General features: G+C 47.3%; 1 protein-coding gene across 6 annotated transcripts in view; it reads right to left on the reverse strand.

The window, feature by feature from the left end:
• The window catches only part of LOC118508445 (cadherin-99C), a 134,218-nt gene extending 120,297 nt beyond the window's left edge, over positions 1–13,921 (reverse strand). The window contains exon 1 of one of the 6 annotated variants that reach the window (XM_036048239.1): positions 13,787–13,921. The gene's annotated coding sequence lies outside the window, so the exon portion shown is untranslated. The other 5 variants (XM_036048240.1, XM_036048237.1, XM_036048235.1 and 2 more) reach the window with 5 other exon arrangements.
• Positions 13,922–14,236: the final 315 nt, after the last annotated feature.

Here is a 14,236-nt window from a genome sequence, read left to right on the forward strand (position 1 = left end):
GTACCGCAAGAGAACCGCCCGTGAGCCGAAAGAACCGATGCAGAGCATAAGTAAGAATCGAAGAGGCAAGATTACGAGCACGGCCAAGCAGACAACCAACCACATGTGAATAGGACTTCAAAATCTTTCACCACAGGCCAAACTGGCCAGCGCTAGCGAGCGAAACTCGAGGGAGGTTAAAATCGGAAAATTAGCATAATTAATTGCTGGCTTCATATCGTGCCGCCACGAAACTGGCAGCTTCACTGAGTAAACGACCAATTGAGAGTTAGATGGGCCGGTGGAAGAGATTGTTCGCTCTTGTTATTAACGAATTTTGGGGCCGAGAATAGACCTATAGACTGTCGTAGAAAAACACCTTCGCGGAGGGTGTTGCTTGTAGCAATAGAATGCTGGAAACTGGTTCCCAATCATTTTACGTACGGCAAACCACTGGGCGAAGCAGCACAGCTTGGCAACAACAATTTACCACCCTAAAGAAGGGTTTTTTAAGAAGTGGAGGCAATTAATCGATAACGAAATCCTGTTCTATCAGTATGCGATCGCTATCGTGAATCAGCGTACGGTCAGAGGGGCCGGTTTTGCTGGTTGAAGGTGATTGGCGACGAGCGGCCAAGCGACGAACCCGCAGGGCCGAGCGCGGTACTAGCCGCGGCGGCGACAACACCAGCACGCACCGTACACTAAAATCAGTGTGGTTATGATTAAACTCATTTGCTTGACTGATGTGAGCTTTGTCGAGCCCCTAACGTTAATCTAATTAATCCATCGAAAGGCAAACAAAATGGACAGCGAATACAAGGGTTGTATTTGAATTGCAAATTCGTTATCCTCCGGCAAACAATGTTGGCTGACGACGCCGAACGGTGGATATCTTTGGTGCCCGACGGTGCTCGTATCCGTCCACTGATCCACATCTTGTAAATTAAGACGTATTCCGATTGGTTCGAGCTGCAAGGCAAAACGAACCGATCGGACCCGCGTAAGGGTTTCTCGTTAGAGGCTTTAGCTTTATATTTTTTTAATGATCGTGCTTCTTTTTTTTGTTGTTGCTCCTCCTAAAACAGCAAGCATATCAGATCCGTTCGCGACCGTTCATTAATTGGAAAAATAACCTATAAGCCAACATAACCGACCGGTGAAACCACCGCTATTTTTTGAGCCTAAGATTTCGGTTCATCGGTTTTCGTATTGCCGAAATCCCACCGGGATTAATGTAAACTTTTTATTATAAACATATTTCGCTCCCTGAGCCCCACGACCAGCCTACGTTTCGTTGGTGAATCTTTCCTTGTGACCTCTTTTTGTTGCTTCCTACCGGTTGTAACTCGGTTGCGCAGCCACCACCCGGCTAACGGAACGGCATTTCACGAAATCGATTAATGGACTGTTTCGCTATAGTTCATCTCGAGCCTGTCCGACGTCGGGGACCTGCTGTGCCTGGATATTAGTGCAAATCGAATCGAACGTATGGAAGAATTTCACACCTCGTGCACCTATGAGCAGCGCGGATTGTTCGGGACGCTTCACCCTGCCGGCTTTTAAAGAACAAAAGACTTCAACGGCGAGGAAAGCAACGAACCCCACGACAGAGTGGTGCCATTTTAACTCACCATTCTGATACGATTTGCTCACACACCGTTAAAGACAAATACATTAGCGGTAATGGGGTTTCGAATGTTTCGACCAAAACCACCGAGTGCGAGAAAATGCTTGCGGTCACATAAAGCTGGTTGCCGGTAGAATGGGACTTGAGAACGCAATCTAACGTCCAAACGTGTCAGGTGCGTGTGAGCTAGCTGTCCGGCACCACTAACGGCCCGAATATATGTATTTCCGTCCGCTTCGCACAGAACCGGGTCCGGGGGGGTCCATGATCATTAGCACAATGCGTCTTGGACCATTAATATTACAGTTAGACACGAAATCAACACGAGACAGTTGTCTTTGGTTTGCTGCTCAGCGAGTGAAGTTTTTGCTCCCATCCACTTTAACCACAGCAAGTTTCAATTTCATCGTTTCATAACCCCATTACGGTGGACACCATTATTTTACTGTGTTTTTTGCTCTCTGTCCGCCAGTCCCCCCCCCCCCCACCAACAACCACTTGTCGCTCAATCTGCTCACGAAGATGTTCTCAGCGAAGTTCACAAAATCGGACCGCCGAATGCAGCAGGCAAGTGAGGCAAGTGAAGCTAAGGCAAAACACATGCGAGCCGCGTCACATAGTGTGATAATAATTTATGAGTCAGATAAATCACTTTTACCGACTATTTTTTTCGGGTTCACGACCGGAATAACCGGAGCGCATTGATAATATCCGTGAGAAGCTCATCATCGCCCATGTGCGCCACCTGTCCGACTGGTAATGCGGAGATGACGACGATGAAGATATATAAATAAGGAAAGCCAATCAGCTTGACGGTAACCATTTCCGCATCGTATGCGCGGAAAGGGAATGCGCTTTTCATGAGCGAGACGCGATAAAGTGCTTCAAAAAAAAAAAAACGGCCCCGCGTGTACATTGTGCATTTGCGAATAGTTCGAGGCGATAGGTCAGCGGCTATGAAGCAGAGAGGTCAAGCGTTGGTTCCTTTCTACTCAGCATGTGTTCCGATGGGCAGCGTACCGCGGGGCGTTAATGGTGGTGCGTCAATCGCAGCAAAAAAAAAGCTAAGCGTGATCGTCTCGCTGGCGATAGAGAGAAAGTGCAGCACCAACTGCAGCACCCCGACCGAAGATTAGCTTTCTCTGTGCGGTTGCGTGTTGGTGTTAGGCAGCAAACAACTTCTTTTACCTGCAGGGTGATATCGTGCGCAGGTCTAAGCTGCTCCAGTTTGGAAGGAAGAATTTTAACAGACAACCTCACTGAAGGTGGGTTCAGGAAATGGGGCCAGTTCCAGCGCGTGCACGCAAATACAATTTATCCAAGCCGCTAATAAAATGCTTTAGCCAGTTGTTGTACTTTTGCAACCCAGGCTCCTTGCATTGCACGATCATCCATTATTATACGTGGCTGGGTTAAAATATGCGCAAACCTGCTTATCACTTTCTCAGCTCGGAAAACCGATTAGATGAATCCTCGCGCGACGCTGGCACTCAATAAATTGTCACCCATAAATTAGCACGAGCGTGTTCAAGCAATTTTACGGCCGGTACGAATAGCGACATGACGAGGCACGTTTATTGAAAAGCCGAAGAAACACACCGCCAACCGTGTAGCTACCAGAGGCTTCAGCCTGCAGGCTGTAACGTATTGGCGTGAAGCGCTTGATAGAAAATTTAATTTTCCATACTGATTTTCATAATTCGCTCGATTGATCAGTTTGTTAACAACGTTTCTGGCAAGTGAGCAAGTGACCTGTCCGTCCGGCGAATAATCGACACACACACACACACTCACACACCGATACGTATGCGATAAATGTGGCATATTTACTAGCCGGTAAAGGTAAATTTATGAAACAAAATATGTAAATGAATCGATCGTGCCCGCTTTCGTACAAGGTTCCGATGGCTGGCCGAAGTTTGTTCGTGATCGTTGCGTCCCCATGTGTCTCTCCCCATCTTGGCGCCCTCCTTTCTTCATTTAAAAGGCTTCACCTTCGTCCCTTACGAAGGTACACGGTTTGATGCGGCTTGGTTGCGCTCGCATGTGCTGCACATGGTTCGATTTGCCGGCTGTCATTAACATCTTCCTCGTACGGACTCCGCAAGCGAGGATTAAAATTAGAAAACAACTCACCTGCCACCATGACACGGTAAACACAGGAAAAATCGAAAGCTTTCACTGACTGGCGCTGTCTGCGAGTGAAAGAACGTTACCCGGTTTTTAGCACCCATCGAACGCAGCGCATAGGAAGTGGTGTGGCAAATATTTTGTATTAAGTTTGTCCATAACCCGTGCCGTCTTCATCACGCCAGTAAGTACGCTCGAACAGACGAGCCGCTGATCGGAGCAGGGTTTGGTGACGCCAGACGAAACACCACTGAAGATGGAAGGTTCAGCAGAGTTCAACCTGCTCATGTGCCAGCCGAACGTGGCACCGAGCAGCTAACACGGGATGAGCAAACGATCCCAAAACGGCAGGAACGCCATGCTGTGATGTTTCGTGGTGTCTCGCGTGATGTGCGGTTCGTTCGGTTCATCTTGAGCGCCCGCATTGAGGTCATGTGTGACTGAAGCGCGTAGGTTGAGGCGATCTACCGATTCCACCTAACCTATCGCTGGCCCGATTTGGCGTGGAGTTTCGTAAATTGTCGTTTTTGTTTGCGTTCTTCGGAGGAGTTTGTGGTGTGTGCGTGTGTCTGTTGTGTGTGTCACCCTTTTGCCGACCAACCAAGACTTTCTTCGCGACATCGCCCATCCGTGGATGATGGTTGGTTCCCGGGTGTATTGGCAGTAATGGCTAATTTATATCCATCGATCGTTGCTGCCTACGGGCAGCATCTTCACTGCGAAGGACGCCTATCGTGACATTTCCGATAATCGATGGCTTTGTTACGACCAATTATCTCGCTGGGCGTTGGGAAATTCACCAGACATTTTGTTTATTCGAGTCCCATATTTTGTTGACGTTCGTTGTATTTTAAATAAAAATGCTTAAAAAATGAGGGCTTAAAGGGACTCTTTCCAATCACTTAAACTTTAGCTCCAGCAACAAGTTAATTATCTGCGCAGAACAGTTACCCTACTTAAGAGCGGCACAATTACATGCTGCTCCATGTGATCCTCCATGCCGAACTCCTCCTACCGAAAGTCGGAAAATCATTAGAACGAACTAAATCGATCGTCTAACAATGAGACGATCAAGATCGCATCAAAAGTTGATCAAAAGCTGCTGCTGCTGCTGGCTCCCCTGTCCGGAATCCCGTTAATAGCAAAGTGATTCTATCGTCACTCCTGCGCAGCGACGTTGAGCAAACAACCGAACTGGCCACAGCACAAAAGCCCGTAACATAATAGCCGCGGGGGGAAATGATGGTTTTCAAGAAGCGTTCCCGCTTTTTTCCCGAACCGTTCCCGCACTAGCCATGATGCGTCTACGTGGGTACGTGTTTACGGTTCTGTGCTAAATGCTTCACTGGACAGCGGGCAGAAAGTGATTGTCTCGTGCGGTTCCTCTCGCGAAACTTACCACTTTTCGCGGCACGAAATGTACGGCGCAAGTAGGTACCGTTCACGGCCACTCAATCGCAACGCGTTCCCGCAACGATAGAATAATAAAAGGAAAACCCCAGACATTGGGCTGTCCTTCTGCTTCTCATCCCCTTCCGCGTTGCAGAACCCGGCGTTTAGATATTGATCGGATTAGAAGCGGACATGGCTTTATTTAATTCGTTCCTTTAAAAAAAAAGAGGAGGCTCTCGATCACACCACCGGTACCGGTACGCCGTAGAATTTCCAACGATTATGAGCTGCACGGTCCCTAATGGAACTTCAATCTTGATCGTAATCTTGTTCCGAGTTCGTTTTCCATCGGTGCTGCCACCACCAAACCGATCGCGCCGTGGTAAACAATATGAAAATAAAACGGTAATTTGGAAAGGCTCTTCCGAAGATGTTAGATTTGTTGTTGTTGTTTTTGTTTCACTTTTTCCGCGCTCTCACTGCTGCCCGACTGGCAAAGTTGTTCTGTTCCAATCAACTTGAACTGAATCGGCGATTGTCGAGACAAAGGCATCCGGAACCCTTGGGTCCGTGGGTTTCGCGGGGGGAAGGGAAGGGGAGCGGCATCCCTTCATGATGCACTTAACCAGAACTAATCCAATTTCCGCGGTATTGTGTGCGGACCGACCGAAGCACAAATCGGCCCGAAAGATCATAATCCCTGCGAGCGGATTTGGAGTTCGCTTCTCGCTCCGGCCGATCCCGGGTTGCCGGGTTGGTGTGTGCGGCGTGCCAAATGTTGTGGCCTTTCGGAAGAAATGTGCGCATCGAATGGGTATCGATTTGAATGAAGAAGATTATTGCATAATAAGAATCGGAGCAGACGCACCACACGCCGTATGAGCGAAACGAGTCTCGAAAAAAATGAGAGAAAATTGATTTGCTCTTCAACCGATTGTGAAGCAATACCGTTTTGCTGTGCAGTGGCTCGTGGAAAATTAAATTAAACATTGCTGAATGTTTGTTTTCCTTTTGATTTTGCTACATCTTGCCTTATGCACACAACGGTGTGAGACCTCGATCAAATCCGGCAATCAAGATTCAACCATTGACAATAATGTTAATTAAATCATTAAAAGGCTTGCCTTCAACCGGTCCGCTTACTGTACGGCAGCGAACAAAGGCGCAGAGCGATCTGCCCACTTCCTGACGACAAGCTGTGCGTCACCGCACAGCCACTCCACAGCCAGGGGACGGTCGGCGACGCATGTTAAACATACATTCAGAATCTCCCACGATTGTCTGCGCCAGCATGCTTTTTTCAAGAACATCATCAACAGAAGACACACACACAAACCACAAAAAAAAACACCGGACGATCTTTCTCGATCGCTTTCGTTTCGCTTTTCCGTCCTCCCGCCCCACAAAAGACAACCCGAAGAGTTGTAAAGCTTGCGTCTCCCCACAGCCCAGACCATTTCATTATTCCGCCTTTTCGGCGGCTACCGTACCGGTCGTATCATTATTGCTCCTTTCGGCTCATCATTCTTCCGACTCCCGGCTCAAATCAAAACGCCATCGCCGTGTTCCGGTCGAAACCCTTTGCCTCGGTTTTACATATATCGACGATCGGGAAAAAAGCACATGCACAATGGTAGATGACAGTGGCAGTGGCTAGTCGGAAAAGCAAAAGCGATCCCATGATCCCACACACACACATTATTCACCCTTATATGTGATTTCCAGCGTTTTGCGACGAATCCGTTTGTGCCAGAAGAAGGCGGCACACAGAAGGTAGAAAACACCAACGGACCATTTGAACTTGTAACCCTTCCTGCGGGACACTGCATGCGCGTGAAGACGAGCATAATAACGATGCGGCCGAAAGATGCAAGGAACGCGAATGGATGCGGTGAAGCATCCAAAAGTGAAACATATAGAGATAGAACCTGCCGGGACTGTGGCGAGCAAGGGCCGACCGCTAGCAATTGTATCGTGTCGTGATAAAACTGAAAATAAACTCTAATTAATGAACGGAAAACAAACAAAACACACCGAACGCGGACGGAATAGATAAATCAAAGGGCGACGACATACGACGAAGATGTTTCTGTTGCGGCAGATCTCCGCGCAGAAGGTAACTAATGTCGTCCATGCTCATCCGGAAGATGATCATCGGTGTGTAAAACCAGGAAGAACACAACTTTATCAGTTCAGGTCTTCCGAACCACCTGAACGTTGGCAAGCCGGTAGAGAAGAATGGCTGCGTTGAGTGATTTAGTGGCAGTTTTCGGTTCCCTTATTTGGTGCCCGCGTTTCTTATTCTCGAAGCATTAGTCCTGGTTTCAAAATGGTCTGTTCGGGGGGATAAAGCGCCACATGAAAAAAACATACGCCCAACCATTGGTAATCATCATTTAACCACTCACGGTAACACATTATTTAATTTTATTAACATTTGCCCCGCTTCGAACGCTTAGAACGTTGCTGGCAGCAGATGGAATGGAAGATTATTACGATTATCAATCATAGCGCAGAAGATGATGATGATGATGATGGTGATGGTCGTCGTGCAACGGGTGTCTCCCTCCCTTTTTTTTGAGATCCCGACAGGTAGCTGCTTCACATTTCGTAAGACCATGCTCTGCTACCCAAACACTACCGATTGACTGTGATGGCTACTCGAGAAACGGAGTACCACAGTGACCTGTGGTGGTGGTGCTTTAGAGGAAAAAAAAGGGCACACATACACAACCTGAACCATATGCTTCTGTGCTTCTTAGGCTTCGGCGTAAAATACATACCGTACATGCGAAGCGAAGAAAAAACCAACATACTTTTGCCGCAATTAAGCGTTTATTCACATATATCGGAAAGCAAACGATCAGCCAAGCACAGGTGCAGAATGGTGAGGCCCCCATCGAAAAATCGGAAAGCTCAAGTTATTCTCCCCTTTCAGCCTCATAATGGTTGCGATTAGCGCGCTCGGGCAGGCGTTTGCAGGCAAGCTGGCTGGCTGACTGGCTGGCCACTAATGATTCATATCGATGAGTGTTAATCTTACCACACGGAGGCAACGTCCACTCGATCACTGCTAATGCCATACAAAGCCATTCACACACACTTTATCTCTTCGAACAGTTATTACCAAACGCCACAAAACACACGAAGCTCGTACTGCTTGTTTCTTTTGGGTGAATGTGTAGTACTGGCGTCGAATAAACTTATCAGTTCGTTAAAATGTTTCATCCCGCCGATGATGTGCTCGCAGACTCGCTCGCAGACAAATGGCGAATGCTGATGGCAAACATTAGCTAGAATCGAGCAGACATGTGAACTCACTGCGGGGACTCATCGCTTGACGCGCTCAAGCTGTTGGATCCAAAGTGCTTTCGTTCGTTTGCCCCTTGTTTTTTTATTTCGTAGGGTTCGTCACTTGTCGATTCAAAAGATTTCAACTGTTCGATCTGGCAACAAAGTGTCGTTAGAAGGGGACGGCGGCAATCGCTAAATCCTCGTTCGCCGAAGCCAATAAATAGGTAAATAAACTCTTAATTACCCCTCGAAAATTTGAGAACCATCGTTGGGGGAACGGGTGGGAATAGCAACATGTAGAGAACATGTTTTCGTAAGAACATCATTTATGTTCGGCTCGCTGTTTAGATGCCCCGCCGTGGTGCGTTCTAACGTTTGCTGTCGATTTGGGTGCTGGAGCATGCGAAAGAACGAACGATCGATCGATTGATCGACGGCTCGCACAATCGCTCAGATCGTGCGATTGTTGTGGCCTGTCAAACGCTGCTAGTGGAACACAAATGAGCAGTTTTAAGTGTTCTATAGCCCAAGCGCCTCAGTTAACGGAGTAACGGGATGAAGTGTGTGTGTGCTTGCGCAAAGTTTGATGTTTTTTTTTTGGCAAGGAAAGGTGCGAAATAATGTTTTACCTCCCATTCTAGGAATCGATGACCTCGGAGAAATTTGAGGATTATTACATTCAACGCTTGATGTGAATGGGAAAATAGCTTTTCTTTTTTATATATTATTATTGCCCAATATTTCCAATCATTCCTGCTATTAGGAATAATTTAGAAGAAGGTTTTCGGGTATGATGAATCCAACAAACAGATGCTATAAAATTTTTGAGCAAACGAACCAGATACGAACTGCTTTATCGTGATCTAACACACACCTTTTCCTTCTAACAATTGACGAGTGATTTACCTGTCAGAATGTTTCCTCAAAACCTGATTGCAAGCAATTGAAAGTGCAATCGTGTGGTACGTATCGTATTCATCGTTTTGTGTACCGCGCTTCTACGGATGTTTATGGGGTCTGCGCTAACGAACGATTTCTTTGCTCGCTAGAATCCAGAACGCACCCACCCCAAAAGGACATCGACCTACCGAGGCCCTGTAGGCTGGCCGTACACAAACACAGCTAACCACGGCCAGAGCGCGAGGTTTGGAAAGTCGATGACTCATTCTGTGTGATTTTCCATCACTCCAACGCGTCACCGCGATGACGCGCAGTGGTTGTGTTAATGTTTCAATTTCAATCACAGCATGGAAGGAAATGCCAGAGGCGTCGTACCAATCGCGGAAGGGCGTTCCTGAGCACACGGCACACAGATCTCTTAGAGGCACGAGTAACGAAACAACTGCCAAATGAAAGGCCAGTTAAAAGGCGAAGCGAGAAAGAAATCGTTTCGTATCAGAAGCTAAATCTAAACCCAAAAACTGAAATTCTCCCCGGTCCACAAGGAGAGCAGGCCAAAGAAACGTTCTAAGACAGTTAAAAAAACGGTTAACTTCTTTCGTTTCGTTACGTTAATGTTACACCCTTCCTTTGTGGCTCGCTTGAAATTCTCACATCCGACATTCTTTCTCCTTGTAGCCTCTAGTGTGTGCTTCCTAGCCCTTAGCTCAGTTTGGTGGTCATTTTCCGGAAGGTTTCTTCCCCCATATTCTTCCCTTTCGGCTACATTTGCTCCCCTGCCCCAAACGCACTCATTTCGGTCACATAATACAAGTAGTTAGATGTTGCTGTTACGTGGATATGCTTTTAACTGCATCGGTGCGTTCCAGTGCGGTGGACATTCCGTACTTATTTCACCGCCCTGTATGCCCTCTGTGTGTGTGTACACATTCTGGACCGGTGGCTTTCGGTTGGCCGGGAAGCGACCGGCGTCGGAAAAATGGTTGGTATTTGCTTTATTTGTGTTGTTTTTGTCTTGTCGTAATGTTAACATAAAATTTTATGAGTTTATTGTGTTTGCCGAACTCGCACACCACACTGTACGTAGGTTCGGAAACCTGATCCGGGAACCCCGCGTTCAGATGCGGCACAGCGGCATATGTTTGTACAAATACCAATACAACACCCCATCGGCTAGTGGAGTTTCCCAATGCAATCGACTATCGATGCCGGGCGATCGAACGGGAAAGCGACTAGCGCTTGCTTGTTTCAATTAACATTCTTACGCCACCGTAGCAGCAGCAGCAGCTTCGTTACCAGGCTTCATTATACAAACCCCAGCTGAGCAAGGATCGAATCGAGATCGGTTAATCCTTCTGCAAATGTGCCAAGGATTGCAAGCGCGAACCGTACACAAATAGCAGCACAAAACATCAGCATCAGCTGATTGTAAAATAATTGGATGGGAAACACAAGAAGAGGAAAAAAAAACACGCGCCCAACGGATTACGGCAAGAATGCATCCTTTTACGCGGGTAATGTGGATTAACGCACGCACCATTCGCGGCCAAATGAAGATCCTTCTGGTGGTAACGATGATGATGATGATGATGATAGTGCGGGCAACTACCAGAGATAATGCCACAGCTTGCAGTGTGCTACGTTTCTAGGAATTCAGGCTGGACCTGCGCTGTATCTTCCGAGGCACACAGAATCTGAAGCCTTCGCCGACAAAACAAAAGAAAAATCTGTGTGCTGGGTTAGCGTGTGTGGCTCGCACTCCAAATCAAGAGATCAGACCCGGCGTAATGATCAGGGCCGGCTTTGGCGCAAGAGAAAAGGGTTAAGTAAAGAAGAGGGTTCGTAAACAAACTTTATTCGTTTGATTTGATTTACATGGTTCTACTGGAATGGTTACGCTTACTATTGTTTTTCAATAACTCGCCCAATTACTGCTGTTTGTGTAAGGTGTGCTTTCAACGGATTCTTTTGCGATTCTGTTTACTTTAAAAAAATATATTTTTCTAACTGTTTCTAAATCAAAAATATCTTAAAAAATGAAGAAACAGGTTGCAATTTTCAAGAGCTAAAATTCACTTTAAATCGAGACTAGTTCTTTTACCACAAACAAAACAAAAGGGCGTCGCACTTGGAACCCGTCCCTGTCAACCGTGTGTTGCACCCTGTGCAAGCGTTCCGTTTTGGGGTGAGAAATTTATGTAGATGATATTCAAACACTAGCCGCCAACTGTCCCGGCACCCCCGGCGTAACCGCCCTACCGTTCTATTCCGCCATCGTGAGACGTGCTTTGGGACGTGAGGCACCGGCAAGATGACGATCAACGGATCGGTTACACAGTTGAACCAGATGGAGAACGATTCCCAACCCGAACAACGACAAAGCGCGTGTATCGATTTCAGATCACGTTGAAGCGCTACTTTAGCGTATTCTTCTCGCTTTTTTATTGTTTCCATGTCATTTCAGGGGCGCTGTTTTTTGTGTGTGTGTCTTGTTTCTTCTTATCGGTTCGAAGAAATCCTCAAACTAAGATGTAGACTATCGGGTTCTATCCGCTGTGCGTGTGTAGATTTAGTTCCTTTCGCCTGTATGTTTATGTGCGGCAAGCTCCCTGTGTTTGGATTTCTCAACCGGGTACATTCCGGCTGTCATTTGATTGATGGGAACCACTTCGGTTTCGCAGAGCAGATGGGCTGTCGAAAGACCGATCTCCGAACACACACGCACGCAACAATCTTGCGGCCATAAAATCAAAGCAGAAGCGACGCTTGTACACCACGCGAGCCACCGTCGATTTCGATTGGGCCAACGATATGGGTGGTCATCCGATGGGTGGAGTGGGATGTTAGGGGGCGCGTTTCAGTGACGAGTATGGTGATCGAAACACCGAAACATCTAGCGATTTGACGAATTTTTGAAGATCGGCTTTCAAACGCCTCCGACTTGAGCCGACTTCGATTTGGTTGATGCCGATCCGAAACGGACGTCCTTAGTATGGAACGAGGTCGAAACGAAGAAATGTTGATAGAAGACGATTTAAATAAATTTCCTGATACGAGTTGAACAGGTTGAGCTTTCCTTTGACCGATCAAACAAGCGATCGAATCAGAAAGTTGCCCGTGCATGGGATGCGTCGCCCCATTCCTGAAACACTTCAGCGAGGATTAGAAATTGGACACGGAAGATAAAGATAAAAAAGGGTGAACCACTGGATAACCCAAAAACCCTACCCCAAAAACACTTTGTACTACATGAATGTGTGTCCTTATGGAAGAGAGGTTTTCCAGGGTGGGAGAAAACAAAACCAAACCAAAAAAAAACGACGATCGATAGCTTATACAAATTAGAAACAATCTATTAATTACCTCTTGAGAACGGCTGGCTTAATCCGAATTAGTGTAACTGCAGTTTGAGGCAGTGCGGTAAAGTAATCCAATTTAGACGAGACCGCTACAGGGTTCGGGCGTGTATATTGACCGCAGGAACGACATGGAATTGCACTTAATCCAATTTGTCACACAGGTAAGCACTGGATTCTCCCACCTGAACACTTGTGTTTCCGATGCAATGCGCCATAAAGAACACAGCCAAACGCAATCCACAGCTATTTCTGAGTGTAAGCCCTAGTGTCGCACTTGTACAGGGATTTCACACAAAGCACACACATTTTCACAATCTACCGAGGAATGCTTTTAGTGGAAGTATGCTGACATACTGAAGATGTGCGACGCGGGTAACGCCTCTTCCCCTTTGATGTGAACAGAGAGGGATCTCTATGGCAGGTTACATACACTACAATGACACTTGATTAAAATTCTTACCACAAACCGAAACAATGCTGCGATCGCTTCTTTCATTCACTTTGATTTGTATTGTCGGTTCCTTTTTTTGGTAAGAATAAACCGTGAACAAAAGATTTTGTTTTAAATTATACTCTCTTTTACAGCTAAACACATCAGCCCGATAGGAACCTGTTCTACGCGCGCATTGAAGTTACTATCAGCGAGAGAGCGAGAAAAATGTGTCACTTTCTTCGCGGCTGCATGTCACACCACCCTGCTGCTGGCACACTTGCGGCACAGGAAGAATGCTGTGCGATCACGCTTTCGTCTCGCTGCTCTCTGACTCACAGCCGCCAAACACGTTTGACTTAAGCACAGCTTTGACAGGAATATTGCCATTTGCACTTGCGGTTCCACCAACACCAGTTTTATTCCATTGCAGCACACAATACAAGCACTTCCTCGTGGTTCGTGGTCAAATTCGTGGACCCCAGCAGCCAACCACCGCGTGCGTCTTACACTGAACCCAATTAACAAGCAGCACAGCTGCGTTTTTCGTACGAAACACAAATTTCAATTGTTAAAAGCAAAGCACACACTAACGTAATCCTACTCCGGCGATCCTTTGCACCTGTCACCGGTTGAAACCGATTCGTGGAGGAGGGTAAACTAGGCACCGACCCTTTGCACAAGCACACAGCACACCGACCCGGGTCTGTGTATGCCGAAGCATTCGTACGCGCTCTTCTAAACCGCTGCGAAAACCGTCGTGGCGACGATGCACATCGTACCGTGGTCTACGCTCGACTGCTGCATGTAGCGCCTTCATTCAGCGAAACCGGCCTGGATCGTGGTCGCCTGGCCCAAAGGCACAGACCAACACACACAAACACGGTGCCCCTGTCGTGAATGTGTGTGCAAGCAACCGCCCAACATCCCCGGACCAGCATAACCCATGCTTCATATGCTCAGGTGAACCGACGACTCCGCACAATCCGGACACCTCGCCCCAACCCCTGCCAGAACCGGTTTTCCGGAGCTTTTGTGCGGACTTTCTTTCCACTGCGCTCGTCATTTCGACGGCGGTTCGGTTCTCTTTCGTTCATGGTGGTCGTCGCTGGCAGGTCTGGC

Source organism: Anopheles stephensi, chromosome 2, assembly GCF_013141755.1.
Source record: "Anopheles stephensi strain Indian chromosome 2, UCI_ANSTEP_V1.0, whole genome shotgun sequence".
Classification (NCBI taxonomy): Eukaryota; Metazoa; Arthropoda; class Insecta; order Diptera; family Culicidae; genus Anopheles; species Anopheles stephensi.